The following is a 6,000-nucleotide window of genomic DNA, read 5'->3' as shown; positions in this document are numbered from 1 at the left end:
AAAATGACCTTAAAGGACAACACAATTGTTTATATGTGGCGGACCCTGCCACCTTTCTAGGGACCTTATTTTCCGCTGATAAACAGCTTGTTTGTTCCGTTTGTATTATTACCTTATTAAAGGTGAAATATGTCAGAATTGGCCACTTGTCGAATTCATACTCCAAACAGATCATCAGCGTAGCCACTAACTGCTGCTAACTGCTGCTAATTGTACCCGCTGTTAGCTAGTTAGCTCTGTTTAGCATGTAGGTAGCGGTCATATTAGCTGACTCCTGAGCACCTGGGAAGTGTCGTCTACTATCGGGCTATCATTCTACAACGTGGCTAGGGGCTAGCTGGTTAGCATGCTAACTTCAATATATACTGTATCTCAGCAACACAATACATAGACATGTGTTACATTATTTCATAGTTGTTATTTCATATTGTGTTGATTTTAAAGAGAAATTCTCACATAACATCTGAGTTAACTACATAATGGCCCTTTAATTAATAACACAGAAACACATAGAAACATCAGAGATCGGGTCAAATACACACATCTGACTATAATTGTTCAGAGAGCTCTCTTCTATGAGAGATTCCTTCTTTTTCTTTTCTTTTTTCACCTCTTTTGACGCAGATTCTCTTTTCGAACAGAGCATGACTGTGATTAACTTTAAAAGGTCATCTAATATAGCTTTCAGGAAGCATGTGATGAAACCCTGGTTGAAACGTTTCTAAATGATGTACTCAGAGATGAAGACACCCACACCGGGCTTTGCCCAGCGACCCCAAAAAGATACACTTTATGCTTTAATAACCCCTGACAGCGTACAGAAGTCATCTCCAGACCTCCTGGCACATGTACCTGCAGAAAAAACAAGCCGTCCGCCGACAATAATACATCAAGATTCCCTTTAAATGAGTCTTAACATGTCTCCGACTGCACCTTTCGTGACCTACCTCAGACGTGAGAGGTTAATCCATGACAGGGTTAAAAACTTATCTGGCCTTTCTGGTCACATAACATCCCAATTACTTTAACAATCTCACAGTGAATGTTGGGGGGGGGGGGATAGAGAGGAGGGGGAATGAAAGAGATGGGAGAGAAGAAAAATACAATAGATAAAAGTCTGTCTGAGAGTAAAAGATAAGTTCTTATCTTAATCTAATGACTCCACAGCTTTAATTTGTCAGACCTGGCTTGCCTGGAAGGGAGGAAAAAAAAGGAGAGTTTCTTGTACACAGTGTTAATAAGGGACATCTCTCAAGCCTCGGTGTCTGCGAGCGGAGGAGAAAAGGATCATCGGAGGAACATTCGGTGGCAACGGCGAGATGTGCTTCATTCTGTGGATGTAGTTTTTTCTTTTTTTTATTCCTGCTAACAGTTGCTAATTAGCACCTTATCACCCTCCAAGTGGCTCTGTACTGTGGAGACGCCAAGCCCAGAGTATTTATAACCCAACTCCAGTGACTGAGGAGATAAACAGCTCGGCGCGGGCCAACGGCCAGATAAACATTTTGCTGCATTATTCTTCTACTTAATGTAAAGAGAGAAAACAATGGCTTCTAGATCAATTTCATATGAACTCACTGCTCCACACCGCACGAGCACGCGAGCTGCAGCTCGAGTTTCATTAATTACGCTTTAAAAATCAGTTATAGAGCATTCACACCTTCGTAATATGTCTCGAAAGATGTTTTTTTTTTTTCATACGCGTTAGCACCTTGCTAATGCTACGTGTGTGCTCATGTGCACGGATGAATCCCCCTGGAATCAAACCGTCAAACCCTGGCAATGCTTGTGACATGCTTTGCTAACGGAGCTACACAGGACCAGACGGAAATGACACGAGGAGGGGAAAAAAAAAAAAAACATGCCTCTCGAGCTGCAATTTTCTTTGATGAGACAAAGAAAGTGGAATGTGAGCGTTGTGTGAGAGCAAATCTCAATAGATTAATTTGAAGTGTTCACTGAATTGTGATTCCTTTTAATTAATGATAGAATTAACTGCTTTGTTAATGCGTTCCTGGAGGAAATGAGCTGCTGGCAAATTCTGCAGCGAACAAAAGGAGGACACATCTCTCTTGACATTTATACAAGTCTAACTTTGCCAGTGTCAGGGTGCAACAGCTCATGTTGGGTGAAATTCATCTTGAAGGAATGTTTTCCTGCTCTGTTAGGAGACAATGATTCGACTGTGTGGGAAATCAATAAAGGCAGTGCTGCTCAAACTAACTGAGAAGTGGTGTTTTTTGATGGTAGCTGAAGGTGAAACACGCTACAGGGCTGCTGAGAACATTTTTAAAAATGCATGTTGGTGGTTGTAAATTATCAGCTGCCTGCTGTTGTGTTCAGGCAACTATCTAAACCTTTTTCAACTATCATTTGAGTCTTATATCTGTAGTCTTGGTCACCATTCCTATTGGGAATAATGACATTGTACTTATCAATATAATTGATAAAATCTGGGAACACGTCAACAGCTTAAAAAAAAGCATGAGCAATCAGATGGAGGTGCAAAATGTAACATCTAGAGAAGAGTTTTAGTTTAAATCATTTAAAATGATCAACCGAATATGAAGAAATAGTTATTTAAGTGATGTGTTTCAGAGATATCTACTGAAGTTGCTAACTAGCTAGTTAGCATGCTAACTAGCTAGCCGCGACCCGCCCTGTTTCGTAGTATCGCTTTGTACATTTCACAAGCTCTCTTAGCTTTTATAGAGTCATAGATAAATGAAAGAAACTCGCTAAATATCAACAGAGCAAAACAATCTATAATCAAAATAATACAATGGCAGAAACAAAATAAAACTCACAAGTAAAGTCTGAGACCTGGTTCAAGCTGCTGTAAATCACCTCTGTACTCTCACCCCCGGTGTCCGAGGCTACGATATGCTCGGTCCCACTCCCACGGCCGTGTTCACCAGGAGGCTGCTGTGACTGCTTCCACTGCCCGCAGGATCCACGACACACTGTTGGTCTGCGCTTCAAGTCTTGGGAGACTCGAGTCAGCTTAGGGCCACTAGCTGCACGGCTAGCTGAGCTAACGTTAACTAGCAGCTACAGCCAAAGAAAGCTACACCAAAGTGTTGGCTATAATGAGCAGCAGTTAGTGGTTACTCTGTTGATATGCTGCCTCCTATTTATGTGGAGTGACCCAAGAAAAGTGGCCAACATAAACATTTATGAAAAAAATAAAATAAAATGAGTGCAACAGGCCACGTGTTGTGTTCCAGCGTCACTCTGAATTGGATTTAAGTCGAAGGATTTACATGTTGGTTGTCATTTCCTCATATAAGATTATTTTTTTGTTTGCGACCAGTGTTTCCGGCCCGGTCGGTGATGTCGCAGCGATTCGGTCTAGTTAAACTGGTCGGTGCGTCATTATCGTAACTGATATGAAAGCCACAAGTGAAGCCTAACTTTTTTAATACACCAGAATTATCCTTTAACTTCTCCCCATTGACTTCCATTTGAAAGGACGCAGGCAATTTGAAAAGTGACGCTCTCCTTCCCACAAACACGTGTAGTGTTCTGCAGCTGTGTGAAGACGGATTGATGTCACACTGAAAGCCTGTTAAGTCTCATCCCATCTCCAAATTTCACTGTTCACTTAACTAAACACCGCCTCTGTAGAAAAATGTCTTCGGCTTTCTTTCCTGTGTGACGATGACGCCTGACAGCCTTGACGTGCTGATAGGCCATAAGGGGATAAAAAAAAAATCATGATTACAAGGTAAAACTTAATACTGCGATGACCTTTGAGAAAAGATGAGTGTCTCCACTTACAAAGGTAGATTACAAAGGATTGCAGATGGCTGTTTCCAAGCGTCAGAGCTGCTCGTGAAGAAAAAGCGAAGAAAGCAGCGTATACTGCGGCATGGCGAGGTCGTAGCACCTGACAGCAAGCGTTTTGTGTGGTTCGCTTATAGAAGACGTGACAAAAGCCTCCGAAATGTAAACTTTTCCACTGAACAGCACACGAGAGAGCTGTAATGCTGCATGGGTGTAGCACTTTGACAACATCAGTACACCGTGTGCTCCCTGGCAGCAGCGATCGAGGTGCGTCTGGAGTGGATTCCATGTTTCAGAACATTTTCTTTTCTGACAGCGTACTTTGTGATCGTTTTTGTGCTGGAGACAGAAAATCACTGAGATTTCAGGAACGCTGATATCGGAAGAGGAACTGAAGCGAGTATTAAAAGGCTAGCGGCTTTTAACACGTACTAAATTACTGTGCGTCCAAACCCAAACTCCATATAACTCCATCAAAAAGCAAGACGGGGAGAAGAGATGAAGGAAAAAAACACTGTGGGTGAGAAGTGAACACAGCGCTGTATCTTTTCATCCTGTCATTCTGGGCATTTAATGAACTGTTTGGGATGTGTCTCTCCTGAGAGTTTCGGATACGCGTCCTTTAGTGAGAGCAGAGTGTTTATTCAGTGGGTGTAATATGATAATACGTGTCCAAATAAAAAAAAAAGTCTTTTTCTGGGGCTCCTTTGAATCACTTCAAGTGATAATCGCTTAAAGTTATAATCCCCTTTCATAAAGTCAGACCCTGTTTAAGATCGTATTTTTTATGTATTTTTTTAAATTCAATTTTGTGAAGTGTCTGAGAGTATCATGAAAAGCCCTGTATAAATAAAATGAATTATTATTATCGTTATCATCATTCTTATTATTTATTGTCTGTTCAGTCTAGCATCATTTCATAACTACCTCTCTATATAGTAGTTTTCATCGTTACTGGCTGACTCCGCCATTTTTATGCTGGAGTCACAGTAAACAATACAGATTGTAATCCAACGTTACTTTTAGTCATTTTTTTGTCTTTCTTAGCTATTTTTCTAATTTATTGCTGCTTAGTTTATAACATGTCAGACATTGTGAAACATTCATCACAGTTTCCCGGAGTGAAAGGTGACCTCCTCAAATTGCCTACATTCTCATATAAAAGGTTCATTACGTAAGAATTTTGGTCATGTGCTAGTGCTGTAAACACAAAGACTTCCCCGGTACTAGCTGCATGGCTAACTGAGCTAACGGCAGCTACATTTGGCAGCAGTTAGCGGTTACTCTGGTGATATGTTGTCCATTATCTTACACGTTGCAACAGGTCTGATCACTGTGTGGAGTGTGAACGGTGCTGCTTGACGTGGGTGTTTATTCATATCACCGGCTGTAATATGATAACACATGTTCAAATTAAAGAGGCTTTCAACTTAAATGGGATTTGAATGGAGGGAAAACCAACCCCCTGGCTCCTCTGGGAGCATTTCAAGATGGTTCACCTATCGGGGCTGAGAGGAGCACATGTTCCACGCAAATGTCACCTTGTGTGAGGAGCGCTACCCCCACCGACCCTCCCAAAAACAAACAACAGCTGCATATTCTATTCAAGAGCAGGGCAGCGGGGCATCCACACGAGCATAATATCACCGAGCGGGGGCCGCTCCCTGCACAGGCCTGTCGAGCATGATGTACGTAGCGGACCGGTATCTCCCCCACCAGAGCTCAGATTGTTTTGATATTTTTATTAACATGTCCTCAATCATAAATCACCCCGGAGGGGAAGTGAGGCCGATCCCTCCTCTCCGCCCGGCATCAGATTACAGGTAGAAGACAAAGTTATCGGACACCTTGCCACGTGTCTTGCGTTTAAGCTACACTTCTTTACTGTGTTTTTTTCGCGCATCGGGACTTAAACTTCAGTTTACATTCACAACATTAGAACGGAGCGGAATATAATATACATAATATTATGCAAATGGACGTTTCCCATGTAGAGGCTTTAGGATTCAAAAAGCAGCCTTCTATCCTTCATCTGTTTTTATCAAAGCTGGAGACAAAAAGCCAGTCGGACAGGCAGTAAGCACTTCTTGCAATGTCAGGATTTGATGTCATATCGCTTTAAATAACCCTCGGAGGACATCATTTCGGTTATTGTGCATCTTGTGATGTTATCTGCTCAAAAAAGGGGGACGTATTAATGCATTGTTTAAGCAC

This window comes from Pagrus major, chromosome 11 (assembly GCF_040436345.1).
Source record: "Pagrus major chromosome 11, Pma_NU_1.0".
NCBI classification, from domain to species: domain Eukaryota; kingdom Metazoa; phylum Chordata; class Actinopteri; order Spariformes; family Sparidae; genus Pagrus; species Pagrus major.
This window is presented reverse-complemented; position numbering follows the sequence as displayed.